This window comes from Carlito syrichta, unplaced genomic scaffold (assembly GCF_000164805.1).
Source record: "Carlito syrichta isolate Samal-C Ts95f unplaced genomic scaffold, Tarsius_syrichta-2.0.1 Scaffold308799, whole genome shotgun sequence".
Classification (NCBI taxonomy): Eukaryota; Metazoa; Chordata; class Mammalia; order Primates; family Tarsiidae; genus Carlito; species Carlito syrichta.
The window spans coordinates 79,283-105,577 of record NW_007252895.1 but is presented as its reverse complement, the minus strand read 5'-3'; the positions used below and the strand labels follow the sequence as shown (position 1 = coordinate 105,577).

General features: G+C 39.5%; 1 pseudogene; it reads left to right on the top strand.

Annotated features, from left to right (window-relative positions):
• The first annotated feature begins 14,255 nt into the window (after window positions 1-14,255).
• The window catches only part of LOC103268177, a 15,040-nt pseudogene continuing 3,000 nt past the window's right edge, over window positions 14,256-26,295 (top strand).

The following is a 26,295-nucleotide window of genomic DNA, read 5'->3' as shown; positions in this document are numbered from 1 at the left end:
TTCATAGAATTGAAGAGAGTTAGGGTCTTGCTCTGGATTGGACTTTGGCTTAAGAGAATGACCTTTTATCTACCAGTAAAACTTTCTCCATATTAGCAATAAAGCTGTTTCATTTTCCTATCATTTGTGTGTTTATTGGAGTAGCACTTTTAATTTCCTTCAAGAATTTTTCTTTACATTCACAACTTGGCCAACTGACCTAAGAGACCTAGCTTTTGGCCTATCTTGGCTTTCGATATGCCTTCCTCACCAAGTGTAATAATTTCTTGCTTTTGATTTAAAGTGAGAGAGGAATGGCTCTTCCTTTCACTTGACCTCTTAGAGGCCACATAGGGTTATTAATTGGCCTAATTTCAATATTATTATGTCTCAGGAAATAGGGAGGCCTAAGGAGAAGGAGAGAGACAGGGGAATGACTGGTCAGCAGAACAGTCAGAGTGCACACGTTTGTTGATTAAGTTTACCGTCTTATAAGGATGCAGTTCATGGTGCCCCTAATTACAAAAGTAACATCAGAAGTCAATGATCATAGATCCCTATAACAGTATAATAATAATGAAATGTTTTAAATATGGCAAGAATTACCAAAATGTGACATAGACACAAAGCACATGTTGGAAAAATGACTCTGATAGACTTGTTTAATTCAGGGTTGCCACAAACTATTAATTTATAAAAAATGCAAACTGGGCTCGGTGGCTCAGCCTGTATTCCCGTGCCTTGGGAGGCTGAGGTGAGTGAATTGCCTGAGCCCGTGGGTTCGAGACCCTCCTGGGCAACTTGATGAGACCTTATCTCTACAATAAATCAAAAAATTAGCCGGGTGTGGCAGTGCACACCTGTAGTTCCAGCTACTTGGAAGGCTGAGGTGGAAAGATTGCCAGAGCCCAGCAGGTCGAGGATGCGGTGGCCAGGAATGGCCACTGCACTCCAATCTGGGTGACAGAGTGTGACTCCAACTCAAAAAAAAAAAAAGCAGTATCTGTGAAATGCGATATACTGAACATCATAAGTGCTCCATAAATTTTTTTGATGAATTAAAATATTTTTTCAAAAGTTCTTCAAATTTACATTATAATATGAACTGATAGAAAAGAATCCTTCACTTTTCTGCTCTAACCACAGCATAAAATATGGCTAAAACTTCTTTAGATGTGCAGTTGAATTTGAAATCAAGAGACAGAGAGTCCCCCAAGTATCAGAATTAAACAAGGACCTCTAAGTCAGAGTGTGAAGTAGAATCCTATGCCCAAACAGATCATAGAATTGTTGCAACCAGATACAGACCTTGAACATTGGGATTGGTTCTAATTACCTTCCTGGAAGGAGATTATAGGCTTCAGGCCCTAGGAGGAAAGCTTAAACTGAGCTATTTAGACAAACCTGAGCATCATAAAGGGCTACACCAATTTTGAAATGGAAACTAAGGGAACTATGCCCATCAGACTAGGTAAACAACAAGAAGGTTTACTAGTATCCAAGGATCATGAATGAGAAAATATTACCTACAAGAAATTATAACCCCTGTCTGTACCATGCACAAGGGGAGTCTGAAATCACATTGCCTATGTAGGGGGACTTAAAACTGAGAAATCAACCTAAAAAGGGAACTGAGTCTTTTTTTTTAACATGAGTAAAAACTCAAGTTGAATCAAAAGTAAAGTACCCTGTAGACTACATTCCCCCAGAGAACTCTCTTCTAATGAGTAGGTCATAGTCAAAAATTGTAAGTCATACCACTAAACAAACAACCACCTGAGAGAGTCAGGAGATGAACGAAGTAGGAGCCAAGGCCTTAAAAAGTAGATTAACCTCAAAGAGATATTGACAAAGTATGCTTAAAATGTTCAAAGGGATGACGGAAGGATTATAAACCATATAGGAAGAAAATAACAATAAAAAAAGGATTTTTAAAAAGCTATTAAGACATCCAGAAGTGAAACATAATGTTCTATCCCATCCCCAGGCAGTAGTAAATGTTCTTCCCTCTGCCTGGGCACTCATATCTTACTTCTTTTTTTTTGAGTTGGAGTCTCACTCTGTCGCCCAGACTGGAGTGCAGTGGTCGCTCCCTGCCACCGCAGCCTCGACCTGCTGGGCTCTGGTGATCCTTCCGTCTCAGCCTTCCAAGCAGCCGGAACTACAGGCGCATGCTACCACCCCCGGCTGATTTTTTAAATTTATTGTAGAGATGAGGTCTCGCTGCCCAGGCGGGTCTCGAACCCGCGGGCTCAGGCAATCCACTCACCTCAGCCTCCCAAAGGCACGGGATTACAGGCTGAGCCCCTGGGCCCGGCTCATCTTACTTCTTTACCTTTAAACTCCACTCATCTTTGCATTCCCCACTGAAATGTCATTACCCAAGGGCCCCTTTGCTGCCCTCTGAGATGTTGGTTTCCTCTGTTACGAACTCCTGAGGCTCCTTCGCCTCTCTTTTTAGTAACACGAACCACAGTAATGACAAAGTCAGTGTGTGACTTTGGGATAACTGTCAACTCCATAATGGCAGGCACCGTTTGTACATTGTTTCCCACTGGTGCTCAGGACCCTGCCTCGTGCTTAGGGAATATTAATCGGGCAGAGATACACCTGGGGTCACCCCAGCTTATACCTGCTGCCTTCAAATCATTATTAAAGTTTCTTTCACTTTTCTTCACCTAGTTTGAGAAGTTGTGTTAATATCTTAACTACTGACTGATTGATTTAATTAACCCCAAATGCCCAATTCACCATCTCCCTCTATTCCTGCTCTTAAAATCGCATTGAGACTCATGGTTTCTTTGACTCCTCTTCTTCTAATCTACCAGCTGTACCCAGAACTCTTAGCTATTTCTTACCTAGCTAGTTTAGACTGAACTTTGTCTTGAAAAGTACCTTAAATCTTGCTCTCTCCTTTTTTGATCCTGCCCTACAACCCTGGAGATCTCTAGGTCTAAAAGATCCCACTTGATTTCTCTGCTTCTTTACTTGTATTGATGTTTTTTGTAAGTTTTTTTCCTAGCAGCAGAGTGAGTTGATGTCACTGTGAATTAATTGTCTCCAATCTCAGTTGGGCCCTCAGGGCTTCCTAGTAAAGCTCCCATGTTATTCCTGTCTCTAAAATCTTGATGAACCTTAAACATGGCTCTGCCCTAGCACTGATCACACTGTATTGGTATTTGTGTTTGTGAATCAGTTGATCCCATTAAACAGAATTCCTTGGGGACAGAACCTTCTTTCATTCATCTCTGTTCCTCTGGAATCTAGCAGATTTCCTAGCACATAGGAAGTGCTGGAAATAAGTGTGTGATAAATAAATAAATGAGGACTAGAATGAATAGCAAGGCACGAATACAAGAAGCATAAGTAGGAAAAAGGATGTTAATTGTAATATTCATATTGTGTGACAAGATTAGCACCTGATTTATAAACTTTTTAAACTATGGCAAAAGTGGCAAGTGTACATTGTGTTTCCTATTTATGAGGCATATAATATGCGACAGTAGTAATTGAAGTGATAGATACGTCATGATAGGACTTTTTAGGCTTACATGTAACTGGCCTCATATGCCTCCATGGTATCTGGTGTGAGGAGCCTAAATAGTTTTGAGACTCGAGGATACTGGAAAATTTTGTCACTAGAGGTTGCCAGCTTATATATTCCCAATATATTGTCAGCCTTATAAAATATATTCTGCTTTACCAAGTTGTTTTAGTTTCTTCTATCCTAGCAGAATCTTCTAACATTTCTAACCTTCTGGGATATTGTGTGGAATACTTGCCCTGTTCCCATCCTGCTTGTCCGCTCCCTGTTTGCCCTATCCTGCCTCTGCTGACTTTCCTGTTCTTAACTGTTTTTCAGCTCTTGACCGTTGGTAGTTTTAAAACTTTCTGGCCTCCTTCTTTGTCACCTATTATCTAGATTCCCAGATAATTCTGAATTTGGCTACCACAAGTCCACCGATGCACTGTATGTTGGTGAAGAAGTCTCGACTTTAAGTATACCCAACACCTCCACCTGTGCACATTGTATCCAATAAGTGATTTTTTTGTCCTTCCTACCCTTCCCACCTTTCCCCACTCTGAGTCTCCAGTGACCATTATACTCTTCTTTATGCCTTTGCAGATCCTTATTTTAGCTTCCACTTATAAGTGAGAACATGCAGTGTTTGGTTTTCTGGTCCTGTGTTCACTTAAGAGGATGCTCTCCAATTCCATTCAAGTTGCTGCAAAAGATATTATTTCATTCTTTTTTATGGCTAAATAGTATTCCATTGTGCATGTGTATGTGACATTTTCATTATCCACTGATCAGTTGATGGGCATTTAGGCTGATTCCACATCTTTGCAATTGTGAATTGTGCTGCGATGAACATGAGTATCTTTTTTGTATAATAACCTCTGTTCCACTTCTACACTGCTGGTGGGAATGCAAACTTGTACAATCTCTCTGGAAAACAGTCTGGAGATTTCTGAAAGAACTAGAAATTGACTTTCCATATGACCCAGCAATTCCCCTAATGGGAATATATCCGGAGGAACTCAAATTATTCTACAAAGAAGATATCGACACACAAATGTTTATTGCAGCTCTATTCACAATAGCGAAAACATAGAACCAACCATGTTGCCCATCTAAGCTGAATTGGATAAAAAAAATATGGTACATATACACAATGGAATATTATGCAACCATAAAGAACGACAAATATATGGATTTTGCAGTAACCTGGATGGATTTGGAGTTGATCATACTCAGTGATTTATCACAGAAGCAAAGAACAGAGTTCCATATGTTCTCACTCATAAGAGGAACTTGAACAATTATAATTCTATAAGAAAGCAATTGGTAGTAATGGAAAACTATTGGTGGGGAGGCATGGGATTGGCAGTTGAGGGAAACTGCTAGGGCAGGGAGGGGCATACCTCATTAACAGGGGTACCTGCATGATCACTGTTTGTCTACCTAACCCTGAATTGTATCCCACATCTTTACATTAAAATAAAAAATAATTTTAAAAAAAGAAAAAAAATAACCTCTGTTCCTTTGGGTAGATATCTTGTAGTGGGATTCCTGGATCAAATGGTAGATCTACTTTTTTCTTTTAGAAATACCCATACTGATTTCCATAGAGGTTGTACTAATTTACACTCCCACCAATAGCATATAAGCATACTATTTTTGCCGCATCTGTGCCAACATCTATTGTCTTTTGATTTTTTAATAATGGCCATTCTGACTGGTGTAAGGTGGTATAGTTCACTGTGATTTTAATTTGCATTTCCCTGATGATTAGTGTTGTTGAACATTTTTTCATATGTTGGTCATTTGCATGTCTCCTTTTGAGAATCATCTGTTCATGTCAATTGCCCACTTTTTAATGGTGATACAGATTATTGTCTGTGAAAATCCTAGTGATAGTCCAGCTGGGGTATCTTATAGCAGCTATCATCCTAAATATCCATGAAATTCAACAAAATGCTTTTAAGTGACTATGCTGTTTGTCTCAAAATCTAAAAATAAAAAAGGTACTAATAGTTCACAAAAATATATTTTCTAGTTAAGACTTAGGGTAAACAATTGTCTAGTAACTCAAGAAGTGTGTTTTTTGTTGTGGTAATGTTAAGTGGTGACCATCACTGAGGAACAGCTTAAATTCACCCAACTGAGGAGGTTCTATTCCTAGATCCTACTATTCTGCCAGCAAGAAACATAAGCTGCAAAGAGAAGATTTGAAATTAGAGACTGCCAAGTAATCGTTGGCAATGATGTGAGCCACAGCTAGGTGTACCAAGAAGGGCCATATTTATATGAAATAATGTTCTTCTTACTAAGATGTCTCTGCTATTATGTCTCTGTGTTTTCGTGTTAGGTGTTTATTACTCAATATCTAAAATATGAGAGGCTGGGTCATGGAGGAAAGAATATTCAGACTGACCTAGGTGCTAATGGATTCTGACATTTACTAGGTGTGTGACCTTTGGCAAGCCACCAAATTTCTCTGAGACCATGTCTGCATCTGTAAAATGGGAGAATAATACTTACTTCACTAGGTTGTTAAGAGATTAAATTTTTAAAAATTTAAACATTTTTTCAAACACAACATCTGGCACAAAATAGGCAATTATTTAAAACAAGTTTTCATTAAAGTTGTCATTTCATTATTTGTTTTTGTCTATTTATTTGCATGTACTTGGTCTCAGCACTTCAGGTTGAAGAAGGAAAGTTAAATGAATTTTTATTTTAGTGTGAGAAATATGGATCTGGGCTGGAATGCCAATAGGAGTAGGCTACTTAGATGAGTCTATTTGATTTCAGGATGATGTCCAGCCTCATCCTTCAGCAGCAAGGGTACTGCTTGTTCCAGAAAAGCATTGCTGAAAGACTGGAGTCATACAAAGTCAGGTGTGGGTGTCTCAAGACATCAATGTCAGGACACAGTTTTGGAAACATGGTCATCCTGTAATATTTATTGCTATTCTGACAATGTGAAGTGATGCAAAAGAATAGATCAACAAATATAATTTTATAGCATTAAAATTTTGATGTTTGGACTAGACTTGCAAGGTTTTTTTTTTTTTTGAGTTGGAGTCTCACTCTGTCATCCAGACTGTAGTGCAGTGGCCGCTCCCGGCCACCGCAGCCTCGACCCACTGAACTCCGTCAATCCTTTTGCCTCAGCCTTCCAAATAGCTGGAACTACAGGCGTGCGCTACCACGCCTGGCTAATTTTTTATTTATTATAGAGATGCGGTCTCGCCAAGTTGCCCGAGTGGGTCTCGAACCCACGGGCTCAGGCAATTCACTCACCTCAGCCTCCCAAAGCGCTTGGGATTACAGGCTGAGCCACTGAGCCCGGCCACAAGATTTTTTAAATTATCAAAGATCAGAGTTCAGTGCCTTTATCATATGGATGAATAAACTAGGGCCTAGAGAAGTTAAATAACTTGTCCAAGTTAAAAAAGCCAAATTTCTTTCCTGATAATCCAGCACATTTTCCATGAAACTCTTCTGATGACACAATTTCTGATCCATGTAGAAATTTAGGGAGAAGTCACCCAGATTTTATATAAGGACAGATCAAAAAGTGATATATATAAACCACTATAATCACCTTCAGTTATGTAAAGACTATTGACTTTATTAGTATTTTAAAATTTCTTATAAAAGTGTTTGGAAAGACCACAAACTGTTGTCCATTATTTGGCTGGGGATTATTCTTGGTGCCTAAATGGCAAACCCTCCCTGTAGAATATGGGTATCCTCTGACAGATGCTGAAGTGGCTGAAATGAGAAGGCCTCAACCATGATCTTAATTTTGGCAGCCTGGCCATGAACCCCATAAGAAATGTGTAAGAGTGACCTGTTGGGACCAGAAGGAGAATGGAAGGCTAAGATGTTAGAGGGAATAGAAGTGATGTAACTGGAGGCAGAGGCTATGTTGCCTATCTACAGTTAGCTTTCTGAACTTTCTAGGATTCTTAATAAAATGTCATAAAGACTTCATTTCAAGGTACAGGAGAAGAACATTTTTTTCTTCTAAAAAATCTTAAACATAAAAATTTAGCTTTTTTTTTTGAGTTGGAGTCTCACTTTTGTCACCCAGGCTGGAGTGCAGTGGCATGCTCACGGCCACTGCAGTCTCAACTTGCTGGGTTCAGGTGATCCTTCTGCTTCAGCCAATCAAGTAGCTGGAACTACAGATGCACACCACCACGCCTGGCTAGGTTTTGTAATTTATTGTAGAGATGAGGTCTCACGGAGTTGCCCAAGCTGATCTCGAACCCCCAGCTCAGGCAATCCTCTCGCCTTGGCCTCCCAAAGTGCTGCGATTTCAGGCTGTGCTACTGCGCCCAACCAAAAATTTAACTTTCAAAGAAAAGTGAAAGAGGCCCAATAGGTTGACTGGGACTGTAACTGAAATTTGCCTTCATGTCTCAAATTCTTCCTGGAGGAAGCCAAAACTTCACAATCCTTATGGGGGATTTTCGTTTTCTTTAGTTTCTGATTTACTTCACAGATGCTGGTTTACACTATTGTGGGGAAAATGAAGAAAAAATCTGCATTAATAAGACATGTTTTTATAATATCCTTGACTTAAGTGTGAAACTATTTTTCTGCCTTTCAAATCTTATTGATTTTGTATGTATTATTCGAGGACCAAGGGAAAGGATAAATGTGATGTGAGATATAGGACAATATGTAGGCCGTCAGGAGTTAGAATTCTAGGTCAGCAAACTAGGGGTGAAGGAGTTTGTAACAAAGCACTTGAGCTGGTGTAGATAGTCTGTGGAGTTTCACCAGCCCGTGGTTATAGCATGTATTTGCGAGGCTAACATTACAATGCCTTCAGCCACCACCTGCCTTTAGCCTCGACAGTATTTTCTCAGCTTTTTCCTGACAGTGTCCCAAGGACCTCCTCAGATTTCCATGCAGCCTCTCTGTTGACAGAGCCCTCGTGAGATCCCTCTGCTTGGGGCAGACAGTCTCTTTGAAGAACTGCAGGCCTCCCGCAGGTCTTCTGCTCGTTATACTGCTCCACCATATGCCAGGCTCCAGGGAGCGAGGCCACTTGGCCACTCTGTCCTAAGCAGGAGCAGGCCTTTCTCTCCACTTCCCAAGGCCTAAATAAACACAAATCCCAGAGAGAAGAAAATAATCCCCTCTCATCGGCAAGGTAAGGTGTCTCCTAAGTCCCTATTACCTATGCCAGGATCTACCTCTGTTTAGAGTTCTTGCAATGGGACTGTCTATTTTCTTTGAGGAAATCTATAATTTCAGGATGTGGACTTGCCCTATAAGCTCTTGGAAAATAGGGCTAACAAAAATGAAATAGTCCAACATCAGAAAATCTGCTTCACTCAGACTTTCATGGTTCTATCATGTGTCACATATTGAGGTTGTGAATAGCCTAGGGCAGTGGCTTTGCAACTTTAGCATGCATCAGGATCACCTGCAGTTTTTCTAAAATAGAAATTGGTGAACCCCAGTTCCAGAGCTTCTGTTTCAGTAGGTCTGGTGTGGAGTCTGAAAATTTGCATCTTTTAACAAGTTTCCAGGTGATACTGATGCTGCTGGGATGAAACCACATTCTGAAAACCACTTGCCCTGGTATAGATGAGACCTAGAGAAAATCAGCAAAATGTAAAAGTCCAGCATCAGAATATTTGGATTACTCAGTGGTACACACTGCTCCCAAAAGTGTCACCTTGTGGGATATATTTGGCCAAGGAATGTAAAGATGTATTACCTGGGCAACTTGGTGAGAACTCATCTCTACAATAAATCACAAAAATTAGCCGGGCGTGGTAGTGTGCGCCTGTAGTTCCGTCTATTAGGAAGGCTGAGGCGGAAGGATCTCTGGAGCCCAGCAGGTCAAGGCTGCGGTGGCCGGGAGTGGCCACTGCACTCCAGTCTGGGTGACAGAGTGAGATTCCAACAAAAAAAAAAAAAAAAAAAAAAAGATGTATTGCAGTAAGTTGAAAATTACCTTTATCTTAAAAACTGATAACATTTCAGACAGAATTACCACCATGTGAGATGGTGAGTCACATCAAGAACTACTAAGCATCTCCATGGCATCAACTGTATTTAAATTTTCACAGAGAAGAAAGAACACTGTTTTCCAGACCCATATAAAACAGTAGTCTTTGCATCCTATGGTAATATTATCTATTTCCTTTGGACATCAGAGAGTAAATTATGTTTTTCTTTAAAGGCTCTTACCTAGCAACTAATAGCTGGATTTAACCCAGACTCTGCTCAGATGTAAATTGAAATCAGTGTTATAATAAAGAGAACTGTTAATAAAGATAAAAAATAAGCTTAATAAATATAGTAGTAAATAACAAAATAGAAGCATTAGCTATTTATTTCCTTATATAGGATGGTGACGATGATGTTGAATAACATCGCTATTCATTATCATAGATTTGCCTGGTCTGAAAAAATGATCTAGAAATTGGTACCGTGATACCTAGGAAGGTTAAGTTGGGGAATGAAATGCTTCTGGTGGTGTCTTACAGCTGTTCACAGGTGCTGGCACTTCCTGCCGCTGTGCTTACCATCTCTGAGAATGTCCTTCACCTTGTTGCACACTGGAAGTCTACCATGCGAACAAGACTAGGATTGTGGGCAGAAGGTGGCCATTGTGCCCCTAGTGTAATTTCAAAGTAGTCAGAAGCTCAAGGATGGTGTGTGTAAGATCAGATTTCTTTATGACTCCTAATCTTTCTAAAGGGTATTATCGAGAATTGGAAAGCAGTGGTTCTAATTTTGTGCAAAGGCAGGCAGTCTAAGGCCTTTAAAAGAGCAGAGAGCCCCTCACACCACAGGGAAAGTTCTGATCTGTGCATGGACATAGCAAGGAGCTTGGTACCAACAAGAAGATTATGAAATGAGAGATAAATGGAATCTACCAGGTGACTTGGATATCTCATCAGAATGCCTACTTTGAAAACAAAACAAAACTTCAGTTGGAGTCTATCTGTTGCTTCGCTTTTTCCACCCCAGAAATGAAATCAGATTCCTTCTCATGGCTGAGTCCCAATACTGGTAATCAAATTACTGAGTACATCAACTCAAGTAGAAGACTCAGCCTCAGAGTGCCCGGTGTCCATTAGCCATCAAGTGATATTGCGTTAATAAGCCCAAGTGGAGGTATGATATTACACTGTAAATGCATCTGGGGGGGGTTATTATCATTCTAACCCAGTGAATGTGCCAGCATCATCTCTTTCAACCCTAGGTAAACTAAGCTAGGTATTTAGAGAGATTAAGTCTTTCAGGACCAGCCTAGTTACCATTTAAGGTCCCTGGGCAGACAGTAATAAGCCTCCCTGGGTCTTTAATGTGTGTCCTTAAAATAAGATTAGATTAGATTAGACTAGATTGTGTGGATGGATAGATAGATAGATAAGCAGAGTTCAAACCAGAATATGCTCACATATATACACATATATCCTCAAAAATACATTGTATTGTTTTTTGTGTTTGTTTTTAAACTTGACACATAGGGTATAAACTGATTTCTGATTATTTCACTCAATGTTAATTTTAAAAATTTTTTGTGTTGCTATATTTAGAATAAGTTATTTCCTTCTCACTTCTGCATGGTAATATAGTATATCCCTCCATTTATTTGGAATGTTTAATAGAATTTTATACTTTTCTTATGTATTTATTGTTGATTTATGTGGGGAGACTTTTGAATGTTTTTGTTACTATTATAAGTAATGTCTTATTTTCTAATTGTCACAAAGAGGAACACTACAGGTTTTTATTTGTTAATTTCATATTTACTTATTATTTCTTTTTATTTACTTATTTGGGGGCTTGTCTTTTATTACCCAGGACCTACAGTGTTCTGTGTCAATAAGTAGTAACTATCTTATTCCTGAATACAGAATGGAAAAGGAATGTTCTAAAGTTTTCTGGTACTATGATTCTTGCTATAGGTTTTTGATAGATAACTTTATCAAAGTAAGGGAATTCTCTTCATTTCTAGTTTTCTTGAGTTTAGTTATCATTTATAGTTGTTGAACTTAATCAAATTCTTTTTCTACCTCTGTTAAGTTGGTCATATGATTTTCCTCCTTTAGATCTGGCCTTCCTGGTATTAACCCTACTTGATCATGATGTGGTGTTTTTATTGTTAGTATTATTTACAGTAGCTAATATATTGGTTAGGACTTTTGTATATATGTTTACATGTGAAATAGTCTATACATTTTTTTCTTCTGTTGATAGTTTTAGTGTGAACTATAGTAGCTTTATAAGATGTACTGAGTAACTTTTTCACTAGTCAGTGCTCATGTGCTTCTTGCAGACTGTACCTGTGAAACAGTCTAGATTTAACCTACATCTGGTGAGGGCCTTCTTGGTGCAACATCCCCTGGTGGAAGACAAAAGGTTAAGGGAGTGCATGCGAGAGCAAGATTGAACTTGAATCCTCAACCCCTTTCATAATCAGCATGAATCCTTTCATGAACATGAAGCCCTCATAACCTAAGTGCCTCCCAAGAGACCCATCTCTCAACTCTGTCACATTGGGGATTAAGGTTCTAACACATACGTTTGGGGAATACAATAAAACCACAACACATTCTTCCTCAATTCATATCCCTCCTGTGGTTCCCTGGCCCTCCCGTCCACCCTCACCACCATCTTCTTGCTACACTGAGATATAAGTTCCATCCAGATTCCCAAAGACCATTCACAGGTTTGTTTCCATTACTGAGTATGGCTCTGGGCTCAATAAATGTCCACCTCTCTTCTCGGGTCTTCCCAGAGTTGGGCCTGAGGCAAGGTCCTGCAGACTGGGCTTAGTTTCCCGTCTGACCCAGAACTGGTTTTGTTTTGTTTTTGAACTCTTGTATGACTATTTAACTTTCTCTGAGATTCATGTTTTTCCCCAAGTCCTGTTACCTAGTCTACTAAATTAACTCCAAAACTAACTTACTTATGGAAATAATACATCAATCTGGAGAAAGGCAGTGCTGCCTTGTCACTAATAGTATGAGGGTGTGGTGTCAGGCGGCCAGGGCTCAACCTCAGCTCAGGAGGCTCAGCCATCCCAATGTTTCAACTTTGAGTGAGTTACAAATCTCTCTGTATCTCAATTTCATGGTCTCTAAAATGCAAGTGGCTGATGAAGGTCTTTCCTCATCATTTTTCTTTCCCAGGTGGGCTCTGGTATGAACCTTCCATTTTATGTGGGAAGCAGTCAGTGGCAAGTGTAGAGGAGCCAAAATACAAAGTTAGATACAGAGCCTTGGAAGGGACCCGTACAATTAAGAATCCCTTGACATGAGCTTTATGAACTTCAGAGCAAATCTCCTCTACGACAATGGGGATGATAATAGACTTTGTGTCACTCTATAGTGCTACCAGGAAGTGTTTGTACTTAATATAGTCCCTGGCAGATAGCAAGTGTGCAACCTTTCATTATTCTTGGAGAAAAAAAGGCAGAGTTCTGTGTTGAAATTAGGGTGGAAATGCTACACACAGTCTTTCACTCTTGGAGTTTCACAGTGCATGTGGACATGTTATAATTGTAATGAAGTACTTCAAATGTACAGATAATGTAGCTTCTTCACCTTGTAGCTAATCTGGTGTTCCCTGCTCACCATCCACTGCTGAAAAGAACAAAACAAAACAGAACGAAACAACCATGTCCAATCCAATGTAAAGTCTATCCCATAGTTTAAGAAGTTATTTTAGAGAGTGCTAAGGTTCTCTTGTACGAAACACCAAATCTCTTAGCCAGCGGCTCCGTACTCAAGAGGATCAGATACATGAGGAAAGAAGTATGTTGCTGTGTGACCTGGAGGCATGAGGGAAACATGGGCTCACATACACTGTCTCCTTCCTAGGCTGGCAGGGTCCCCTTTTTGCTTCGTCACTGTCACAGGAGGCTGGTGTCTTTTAGCTTGGGCAAGCCTACTTATGGTAATTGCTGATTCAGGCTTTTAGCTCCTGATGGTGAAATACACAGCTGCTTCTTGAACTTCCTCTCCCAACCCCATTACCCCCCGCCCCCCCCCCCACATTCCCAGCACAGGGATTTTTTTTTAAAAGGGTAAATGGTACACATGCAGTTTTGTTACATGAATATACTGTACAATAGTGAGGTTTGAACTTCTATTGTGTCTGTTACCTAAGTGCTGAGCATGGCACCCAGTGGGTGGTTTTTTTCAACCATTGCCCACCTCTGTAGGAGTTCCCATTGTCTGTGGTTCCCATTCTTACGCCCGTGTGTGCCCGGTGTTTGGCTCCCACTTACAAGTTAGAACATGCAGTGTTTGTTTTTCTGTTTTTGTGCTTAGGATAGTGTCCTCCATCTGCAACCACATTGCTGCAAAGGACATGACTTTGTGCTTCTCAAACTTTGACATGACTAAGAATCACCTGGAGAGCTAATAAAACACAAATTCCTGGGCCTCACCTCCAGAGATTCAGATCAAGTAGGTTTGGAGTAAGGCCTAAGAATTTAAATTTCTAACAAGCTCCTAGGTGATGATGATACTGATGCTGATGCTTACTGAAAGCGTGGTCCCAGGCCTCCCTCTGAAAACTGTGACTGCCACATAGCCTGCCTGAGAAGTCCACACTGTAGCCACCTTTTGGCTAGGGTGTTTCATGGCACCCTCCCTGCCAGTCACCATTTGAAAAGCTTGTCAACTGGGCTATGTGTGGGTGCTGAGTCCAAGCCACACCACTCAGGCTTCAAGGGAGCTCAGGAGAGCTAGACCTCTCGGCCGCTCTCGTTCTGGCGATGCTCTATCAACGTGTTACCTGGATGCAACTGTTCCAGGTGGGTATGGGGCAGCCTGCGGGAACTTCCTTCAGAGGGCGAGGCAAGAGCAGCTCCTCTTCTGTGGTGCTTCCCTCACTTGGTGACGCTTCTCCCAATCTCCAGGCCAAAACCTGGAAAGCAAAAGTGGTTCCAGTGTCTGCTTCTACCACTCTCTACTCCCTGTGATCACCAGGCCTGAGGAAGAATGTTCCTTCATGTTTCATACACCATGATTCCCGTTTCATGATCCTCTGCTCAGAATCCTCCAGTAGTTTCCCATTTTGCTCAGAATAAACGCCAAAATCAAGGGTAGACCTATGAGATCCGGCATGGCCCAGACCCTGGTTCCTCTGATGCTGCATCTCTGGTTCTTCCTATCTTCACTCCTCTGGTCATGATGGTCTCATCAGTGCTCCTCAATCCCCCAGGACACAGCCCCACAGCCTTTTACACGACTCTTGACAACTTCTTGAGAAGAAACTTTGAAAAACCAACTAGGGAATAGTTAAAAACTCCTCAAAGTTTGCAATATTGTTGCTTTGTTAAACTGAATGTAAAAGGCACATTTCTAAACAACTCAAGTACTTGTGAGCATAAAAGGCAACTATCATCAAAGCAATTAAAACTATTAAGATCTGGGTCTTTGATGATTAGTGAGACTGAGCATTTTTTTCGTGTATCTGCTGGCTTGGCAGCTCTTATATCTCCTTTTAGGAAGTGTCTATTCATGTCTTCTGCCTACTATTTAATAGGATTCTTTGTTTTTTTCCTTTCAATATGTTTAAGTTCCTTGTAGATCCTGGATGTTACACCTTTGTCAGATACACAGTTGGCCAATGTTTTTTTCCCATACTGTGAGCTGTCTTCCCATTCTCTTGATGGTTTCTTTTGCTTTGCAGAAACTTTTCAATTTGATGAGCTCCCACTTGTCTACCTTATCTCTTATGTTATGGGCTTTGGGGGTTTTGATCAGGAATCGGTTGCCAGTTCCAATTTCTGTACGGGTATCTCCTGCATTTTCTAAGATTCTTATAGTTTGAGGTTTTACATTTAGGTCTGTAATCCATTTAGAGTTGTTTTTTGTGTATGGTGATAGGTAGGTGTCCTGTCTCACTTTTCTGCATGTGGCCAGCCAGTTTTCCCAGCACCATTTACTGAATAGGTTCTCTTCTCTCCAGTGGTTGTTGGTGGAGACTTTGTTAAAGATGAGTTGGTTGATAATCATCAAAGAAATGCAAATCAAAACCACACTGAGATACCACCTAACTCCAGTCAGGATGGCCATCTGCAATAACTCAAAAAACAACAGATACTGGAGAGGCTGGGGGGGAGGGAACACTTCTACACTGTTGGTGGAGTGTAAATTAGTACAACCTATGTGGAAAACAGTGTGACGATTTCTCAAAGATCTAAAAATTGACCTTCCATATGACTCAGCAATCCCCCTTCTGAGAATATACCCAGAGAAACTCAAATCATTCTATAACAATGATACCTGCACATGCATGTTTATTGCAGCACTATTCACAATAGCAGAATCATGGAACCAACCGTGCTGCCCATTGAAAGTGGACTGGATAAAAAAAATGTGCATATACACAATGGAATATTATACAGTCATAAAGAAGGACAAAATTATGGACTTCACAGCAGCTTGGATGAATTTAGAGTCTATCATGCTCAGTGACTTATCACAGAAACAAAGAACTGAGTACCACATATTCTCACTCATAAGCGGACCCTGAACATTTATCATAATACTAAAAGAAAGGGATTGGCAGTAGAACACTGCCAGAGGAGGGGGGTACCTGATCAATAAGGGTACCTGATCCCAAACCAGGTGAAGTGGGGACCAAAGGGAGGCCCAAATTTCACCTGTACGATTACCACTTATGTACCTAATCCTGAATTGTACCCCACATCTTAAAAAAAAAGACCCAGGTCTTACAATTAGAAAAACAGACTTGCAATATAACACTGGTCCCTTAAACATAAACTAGGTTTGGGGCGTGCTCACTTTCACAGTTCTGATGTGAACACAGCCCAGTTACTACAGTTTAAATAACAGCAGTGCCCCAACAGCACAGTTCAAATGTTGGTTACCACAGTATATTAACTACAATTTTGTAAAATATAAACTGCTACTAGTCTTCAGCCCTCAAACCACTATGTAAGTAACAAGGCACATCACAATGATTGACCAGTCACATCACGTTTTAAAAGTATGTTGGTGATTAGTCACTGTGCATCTGTCTTTCTGGTTGCATTCGGGCAGCAATGCCCAGAGTTGGTGTTAACTCCTTGGCTCCCAGTGATAAATCCATGTCACATTTTGAAAAAATGGATATTCAAAAGAAGAAGTTGGTCAAAAAGATGAACTGCGGTAATGAAATGACAAGTGGTAATACTGGGGATGAAACCCAAATTAAACATAAATGGAGCTCTAGGAGAGAGTTGACCATGGGATTCTGACATTGCTGCCTTGGGCAGGACCCAAGATGTATCACCAGAAAAACTTAGTGCAGGCAAACTTAGCAGCACAAATGAAGAAAGTAGTTGTGGTGAAGATGACAGTGTCTCAGAGGAGGTGATGCTGGCAGAAAGTCTTCAAATGAAGGAAGCCTTGGAGATATTTGATGACACTGAAAGCATAAAGGATAAAATATTGTACCCTGATCTATTTTAAAATTATAATTGGATAGTTTATTAATGTTGGAAATTATTTTAAAAATATATTCCAAACTAAAAATTTTTTGACAGCTATCTCCCCTGAACCAGACTAAGAAAGGAATATAACAATTTCCCAAGGCATAGAAAAGACGCTCGGCAGTTTCTCTCGCCCATGTCACCTCTGGCATGTCTCCCTTTCTTTCTTCTCTTCTTTCTCTAATAAACAGTTTTAAAACTTAAAAAAAGAAAGAAAGACACCCATTCCATGTTGTGCATTTTATGACAGGAAAATGTCTTGATTAGTTTTTTTTATATATAAAGAAATAAAGCACTGCGATGCTTTTGATACTTTAAATTATAGTATGCTAACATTTGTTTTACAAAATTTTAAATCTCCATATAATTTATAATCAACAGTAGGGGATTTTAAAAGTCAGGAACAATTGTCATTTTTGCCATTGATTATTAAGATCTCTAGGCACAGTTTCAGCTTGCACATTTTTAAAGTCCCACACACTGCCATGCAAAGCAGAGATTGCTTGCAGAACAAAACTAGTTACCTTACAGGATTGTTGGGCAGATGAAAAGAAATACTGTCAACACCGACAATGAGACCTGGTATGTGTTAGGTTCTTAATGAGTATTATCAATTTTATGGGACTATTTCCAGTTACTTTATGTTTCTGGAATTTGGGGCAGCTGGTGTGCTTATGTATGATCTATTTCAAAATTATAATTGGATAGTTTATTAATGTTGGAAAATATTTTAAAAATATATTCCTAACTAAATATTTTCTGACAGCTATCTCCCCTTTCCAAAACATCCACAAAACTTATGAGTCATTCATGGAAGGGAAACACTGCAACATTTATGGCACTTCCATTAGAAAAGTGTTCAAAAATACTAGAAAAGTATTCACATGAATTATAAATATAATATTGTTGTTTCATTTCCTTGTTTTATTTTCATCTCTCTGGGTTTACTGCTTAAAATAAAAAACATCAACTTCCTTTAAAATATGCCTTCAGGTATTAAATAATTACTATTACATGAAGCTCATTTGGGGAACCACTAGTGGAAATGCATACAATGATTACAGAGGTGGGCTTTTCAGAGGAATCAGAGCAAGACTGATTTTTCACATGGGGGGGTCTTAGGACCTAAGAGAAACAGTGGAAACAGAGCAGTAATTAGGTGCGTTATCACTTAGCTAGTGGTCCTATATTGAAACTAGAGGATTACAATACTAATTTTTTTTTTCACTACATGACCATGTGCTTTTCTGTGAGTGAAAACCTCTTTGAAGGGCAATTTGTGAGTTCTGCTGCCTTTGAAAAGCAAGTGTCTGCTGTGGACCCCAGATAGGCTGCCAAGCTGACTGACAAACGGAATATGGCTTGTGCCAGCTATTGTCATCAAGGAGAAGTCAGATTTGCTTAACTATTAAGATGGCAAACCTCCTGTGGATAAATGTTTTTAAAAGAAGCAGTTGAGCTAAGACTGCAACCTAGTGGTGAGTTTGTTCCTGAAAAAAACAGTAGCTGCGTTTATTCTAGGCCATTGATGGGACATTTGAATTCAAGGTGAGAAAGAGCACACAGAAGTGTGTTGTGCCTTTCTTGCCAAGACCCATCTTCAAATCATGTTGGAGTTGGGCTGAAATGGAGAAAGGATGGCTGTTACTGAATCCCTGAAGCTGTTAATTTTATGCAGTATCTTTTACTTTATGTGAAGCTTCTGCTCACTTAGTTTCTTTGTCTTTTAAAAATGAAAGGCTTTGACAAGACCATTGTGCTTACCTTCTCACACTAGTTGCACTAACTTCTGCTTACTCATTGAATCAGTTCCACTTTAGAGCAGATTTTATTTGCCTTTATTTTTGTTTGAAGCAATTCAGATCATCCTCTTCTGTAATTCAAGTAAGTTTTTCATGAGACTTGATTCTAAATGTCATTCTCATTATTCTTTGACTCAGCAATAGTGTTTGGCTTTTTTCAGTTTCTTTCTTACAAATGCTATTACTAATTATATTGATTACAATTTCACATTACATTATATTAATATGGAAAATATTGTTGACATGGTAATAGTTCTCAGGCTTTGTTCTCTTAAAGACGATCACTTCTTGCTGGGCATGGTGGCTCACACCTGTAATACCAGCACTTTGGGAGGCAAGGTTAAGAGATTGCCTGAGCCCAGGGGTTTGAGCTCAGCCTGGGCAACTTGGTGAGAACTTGTCTCTATAATAAATCAAAAAATTAGCCTGGCGTGGTGGCACATGCCTGTGGTTCCAGCTACTTGGGAGGTTGAGGTAGAAGGATCGCCACCTGAGTCCAGCAGGTTGAGGCTGTGATGGCCATGAGTATGCCACTGCACTTCAACCTGGGCAACAGAGTGAGACTCTGACTCAAAAAAAAAAAAAAAAAAAAAAGATGATCACTTCTCTCTTTTTTTTTTAAAAGAGATGGTCTTATTCTATAACCTTGGCTGGAGTGTAGTGGTATGATCATAGCTCACTGTAATAAATCCTGGGCTCAAGCAATCCTATTGTCTCAGTCTCCTGAGCAGCTGGGATTACAGGTATGCACCACCACACCTGGCTAATTTTTCATTGATTTCTGATAGAGATGAGGTCTCACTATGTTGCCCAGGTAGGTCTCTAACTCCTGACCTCGAGTGATCCTTTCATCTCAGCCTCCCAAAGTGCTGGGATAACAGGCATAAACTGCAATATCTGGCCTTACACTAAATATAGAATATTCAAGAAATAGCTCTGTACAGTAAGTCCCCTACTACAAATGAATTCCATTCTGAGAGCGCATTCATAAGTCCAATTTGTTTGTAAGTCCAACAAAGTTAGCTTAGGTACCCAACTAATACAATTGACCATATAGTACTGTACTGTAATAGGGTTATAATCCTTCTCACACAAATAATACATAAAAAACAAACATGTTTGCATCTTTAAGGTTCATATTGTAGATCTTTATCTGATTTTTAAAACCTACATGTATCTTATCTAAATTTTTCTCATTTCTTATCAATTCTTTTTAAGCATATACTTAAAAATTAGTTTAATCAATGTTTCTTGATTTTTGTTGTCAAGTCATCCTTATTCCCTAGCATTCTCATTTTTAGTTAGCTTATATTAACTTTTACATGGTTTTATTTTTTCTGCAAAACTTCCTGTGACTTTTGTTTCTTTGTTTCCTCCTCCCCAATCTTTTTCTCTGGCAAAGGCAATCTTCACATTTAAGTATGAAGATTGGTTATGCAGTAAAATCTGTCCTGTGCTTTCATAAGGATTATCAAAACATAATACTGTTTACTTCTAAATTATTTCTCTACCTCATGTCTTCTAATTCAATTTAAGTGTGTTTTCAGAAAATGTCTTAACTCTTTCTAATTTGGCAATGTTATGGGTTCGCATATTATAAAACTTAGAAGCATACAAATTAGAAGAATTTCCAGATTCTCAGGACTTAGATCTCAGACTGAGTTACACCATCTGCTTCCCTGGTTCTGAGGCTTTCAGACTGGACTGAGCCATGCTGCTGGCATCCCAGAGTCTCCAGCCTATAGATGCCCAGCATGGGCTGCTTAGCCTTCATAATCATGTGCACCAATTCCCCTCATAAATCCACTCTCACATCTACAGAGTCATGTGTCACCTGACGACAGACATGTGTTCTGAAAAGTACGTTGTTAGGTGATTTTGTCATGTACAAATATCATGGAGTGTACTTACACAGATCTAGAAGGTATAGCCCACTATACATACACACACCTAGGCTCTAGCTAGCCTACTGCTCTTAGGCTGCAAACCTGTATAGCGTGTGACTATACAGAACACTGTAGGAAGTAGCAATGCAATGGTATTTGTGTATCCAAACATAGAAAAGTCCCAGTAAAAATATGGTCTGAAAGATAAAAGATGGTCCACTACTACAGGGCACTTAACCATGAATGGAGCTTGCAGAACTGGAAGTTGCTTGAGGCAAGTTTGTGAATGAAGGCTAGGATATTGCTATACCCTGCTGTAGACTCTGTAAACACTGTGCACTGGGCTGTATTGCATTTATTATTTTTAAATTTTATTTCTTAAATAATAAATTATTCTTAGCTTACTGTACCCTTTTTAGTCTATACAATATTTACTTTTTTTAAAAGAATTTTTTCTTTTATAATAACAGCAAAACACACTTTGTATAGCTGCACAAAAATTTTTTAAAATGTCCTTACTCTATACTTTTTCTACTTTTTAAATTATTTGTTTATTTTTTACTTTTAAGCCTTTTTAGTTTAAAAACTAAGACACAAACTCACACCTTAGCCTAGGCCTACACAGGGTCAAGGTCATCAGTATTGCTGTCTTCTACCTCAGCACCTTATTTCACTGGAAAGTCTTCAGGGGCAATAATTACAGGCTCTGTCATCTCCTGTGATAACCATGACTTTTTCTGGAATACCTCCCAAGGACCTGCCTGAGGCTGTTTTACCCTTTTTTTTCGTTTTTTGGTTTTTTTTGTAAGTAGAAGGAGTACACTTTAAGTTAACCATTAAGAAGTAAGTTTGGTAGGTTCGTTCACAACAGCACCCCTCAACTGTGTGAGTAATGCACTGTGCTACATCATGATGGCCACAATGACATCATTAGGCAATAGGGACTTTTTAGCTGTATTATAACCTTATGGGAGCATTGTGCGTGAGGCCCATCATTGACTGAAACAGTTATGTTGTGCTTGACTGGATATGTCCTATTGGTTCTGTCTGTCTGGAAAACACTGACACAGATGCCTCTGCATAATTCAGAGGACTGCCTCCAATGTCACCCTGAAGAACCTGCTTTGGATCTCCATTGGTCATTAAAACTGCTTTCTACAAAGTACAAATTTTTATACTTGATTTTGGACTTGATCTAAATGGAGTGAGCCAAGAAATCAGTCACTCTGTAATCAGTGCAGAGATAAGCTGGAGTGTATTGAGTTATCTGAAGAGATCTCTTTTCCCACATGCTCCATCTATGATAAACAGTCTGGGATATTTGCTGGGAAAAATGTCATACAAAGATTATGGTGGATAGCACAGCACTCTAAAAGCAGTTTCTACTAAAATAAAAGTTAATGGAGCAAAGTGGCTTTCTATAAATTCATGAGTCCAATACAGAGGAAAACAAAATAAATGCCCCCCACATACATACTTAGTTAGATTTTGGAAGGAGGAGGCACATCAGTGACCCAGCATGACAGATCTCAGCTATGGATTCCAACCAATTCCTTATATAAAGCTGTAAAAAATGCATGTCATGATATATTTTTAATGACCTTTAAAACCCTTTAAAAAACTATACTGTCCTGGTGGGCTGGGGGCTGAAGAGAAAGGCAGGGAGGTCTGGGTGGGCACTGCAGTGCCCAGTTGTCTCACACTCCACCTCCCCCAGCTCAGCCCCTGGCCACCACAGGACCAGAGATCAGTTGGAGCCCTGAGATCAGGCAGAGACCTGCATTGCCCCGCCCAGCTCTGCCCAGCCTCCAAATTGGGACCTAAGTTAATAGTATCAAAATGGGAGAGACAGAAGCTCCTCTCCCATGAGTGGCAGACTTGATAGGCAGCAAGCTGACTGAGTCCAGATCTGATCCACCCTCCCTCCCTCCACAGCAGACCCGGGGCATCTGACCTAAGCTCTGAGCAACCCTTCCAGCCTGCGATGAGAGCTAGAGATCAGAGCTGAAAGGATGTTGCACTTAAAGGAAAAATCTCAGAGTGTGCTTGGTTCCCTAGTTTTAATTTTTATTCTTTGTTTGTTTTACTCGTCTTTTTTTTTTTTTTCTATTTCTCTCTCTTCTTACTGTTATTGATAACGTTTTGGTACTTGTTTTGTTTCTGTTAGTTTACTGATTTTTTTTCTTTAGACGTCATGTTTGTTCATGTTTCTGTAGGGAATAGTACATCAATAAGGAAGTTGGTTAGCTTGTGTGTCTGTATGATTGCGTGTTTTAGTTTTTTTTGTTTTTTGTTTTTTACTCTCTTCTGTCTTTGTGTCTCTTTTCATTTGTTAGTCAGTATGATTGTGTTTTCCCTCTTTTCCTTTTTCTTACCTCATTTTGCTTTCAGGGGGCAAATCTATACCCCCACTGCATGGACAGATTGCAAGGCAGTGGAAAGTGGGTTCCAGGGTATCCATACACCTGTCAGTGGATACTGGAATCTGCAGATAGATTTTTGAATCACAGCTCCTCCCTCAATTAAATCTCAAAACTGCAAAAAACTGTAGCCCCCAACCCACGGTCCAACTTCAGAATTGAACAAAACTAGAGGATTTGCATAAGAAAGAATAGGAGATTGAATAAACAGAGGTAAAAGCAACCCCGCCACCCCTGAACAACAGAATTAAGGAAGATCGGGGGAAAAGGAAAAAGTGGGGAGGAAAATCTACACAAATGAAGAAAAACCAAAAGAAGAATATAGGTCTCACAGACCCCTGGGAGGTCAGACGCTGAGAAAACAGACTTTGGAACACAAACAACGAAGAGCCCCCAGAATGACGGGTCACAAACTACAAACACAGATATCAAGATTTTTTTTTTTTTTGAGTTGGAGTCTCACTCTGTCACCCAGACTGGAGTGTAGTGGCCGCTTCTGGCCACTGGAGCCTTGACCTGCTGGGCTCTGGCGATCCTTCCGTCTCAACCTTCCAAGTAGCTGGAATTACAGGCATGTGCTACCATGCCCGGCTGATTTTTTAATTTTATTTTATTGTAGAGATGAGGTCTTGCCAAGTTGCCTAGGCGGGTCTCGAACCTGCGGGCTCAGGCAATCCACTCACCTCAGCTTCCCAAAGTGTAGGATTACAGGCTGAGCCACTGAGCCCAGCTTGACATCAAGATATTAATAGACATAATAAAAAGAATTGAGGAGAGATAAGAGGAAAATAGGAAGGAGTTGATAACTGAGATAACAGCAAAAGAATACTGTGGTTGAAATAAATAACAAACTAATAAGCATGGAAAGCAGAATTAGCCAAGCAGAAGAAAGAATCCCAGAACTTGAGGACCAAAATATAGAACTAACTCAAACTGTCAAAAACATAGAAAAGAAGATTAAAAAGACAGAACAAAAACTTTAAGAGATGAGCAATTACATCAAGAGACTGAACCTAAGAGTAATTGGACTTCCTGAGGCAGAAAGAGAAACAGAGACTACCCTGGAACAAATCTTCCATGAAATTATTCAAGAAAACTTCCCTCATCTCATCAGGGATGCAAAAATTCAAACACAAGAGATTCAGAGAACCCCTGCAAGACAACAAATGAGAAGACCAACTCCCAGACACATAATAATTTGCCTAAACAAAGTAGGTATAAATGAAAAAATCCTAAAGACAGCAAGAGAAAAAGGTCAGACTACCTACCGGGGAAGACCAATTAGAATAGCAGCAGATTTATCTACAGAAACACTTCAGTCTAGGAGAACTTGGAGCCCAATCTTCAAAGTTCTCAAAGATAAACAATTTCAACTAATAATAACCTACCCAGCTAAGCTAAGCTTCATCAATGAGGGAGAATTAAAATCTTTCCCAGACATCCAATCCCTAAGAACTTATGCCGCCTCTAGACTGCCTCTATAAGAAGTACTTAAGAAAGTGTTAAACACAGAAGAAAAGGAAAAAAAGAACAACATTCTTCACAAGAGTACAGGAAAAAGATTGAAAACATACATGAATCAACCCAAAAACCAAAAGAAAGACAACAAACAAACAGGAACAACAACAACTCTATAAGAACCTCATGACAGGGCTAAACCCTCACATTTCAATAATTAGCCTGAATGTGAATGGACTAAATGCACCACTGAAAAGACATAGAATGACAAAATGGATAAAATATTATGAGGCAACAATATATTGTCTCCAAGAGACTCATCTCACCAGAAAGGACACTCACAGACTCAAAGTAAGAGGATGGGAAGCAAAATTTCAGTTGAACGGACCACAAAAGAAAGGAGGAGTTGTGATCTTAATTTCAGACAAAACACCCTTTAAGCTATCAAAAATTTAAAAAGATACAGAAGGTCACAACATAATGATAAAAGCTTCAATCCATCAACAAGAAATATCTATCCTAAACATATAGGCACCCAACATAGGAGCACCAACTTTCATAAAGCAACTTCTAGGCAAACTTAAAAAAGATATTGACTCCAACACTAGCATAGCTGGGAACTTTAATACCCCACTCACAACCCTAGGCAGATCATCAGGACAAAAAACCAGCAAGGAGATCCAGAACCTCAGTCTGACTCTTGACCAAATGGACTTAATTGATACCTACACAACACTCCACCCAACGACGACAGAATACACATTCTACTCATCACTGCATGGAATGTACTCTAAAATCGATCACATCCTTGGCCATAAATCAAGCATAAACAAATTTCATAAAATTGAAATTTTGCCATGTACCTTCTCAGACCACAGTGGAATAAAAATAAATATCAACACCAACAAGGTTCCCCTAAAACCCACAAAGACATGAACACCAAACAGCATGATGCTAAATGCCTCCTGGGTCAACATGGAAATCAAAACAGATTAAAACATACCTGGAAACAAATGAAAATGAAGAAACATCTTACCAAAACCTCTGTGATGCCATGAAATCAGTAGTAAGAGGGCAATTCATATCTCTACAAACACACGTGAAGAAAATGGAAAGATCACAAGTTAACAGCCTAACAATTCACCTAAGGAAGCTGGAAAAGCAAGGCCACCAAAACCCTAACTTCAGCAGAAGAATCCAGACCACCAAAATAAAAGCCCAAATCCAGGACATAGAAGACAAAAAGATAATACAAAAAATCAACGAAACAAAAAACTGGTTCTTTGAAAGAATAAACAAGATCAATGGTCCCCTAGTTAGACTGACCAAGGAAAAGAGAAAAAAAAACAAATAAACACAATAGGAAACACAAAAGATGAAGTCGCATCTGACCCTGAAGAAATACAAAAGATTATCCGAGACTACTATGTACACTTGTATGGAAACAAACTTGAAAACCTAAAAGAAATGGAGGACTTTCTGACATCACACAACCTCCGTAGGCTGAAACAAGAAGAAATTGAGACTCTAAATAGACCAATAATAATCCAGGAAATTGACTATATCATAAGAAAACTACCTACAAAAAAAAGCCCTGGACCAGACGACTTTCCAGCAGAATTGTACAAAACATACAAGGAGGAACTGATACTCATCCTACTGAAAGTATTCCAGGCAATTGAGAAAGATGGAACTCTCCCCAAATCATTTTATGAAGCTAACATCACATTGATACCCAAGCCAGGTT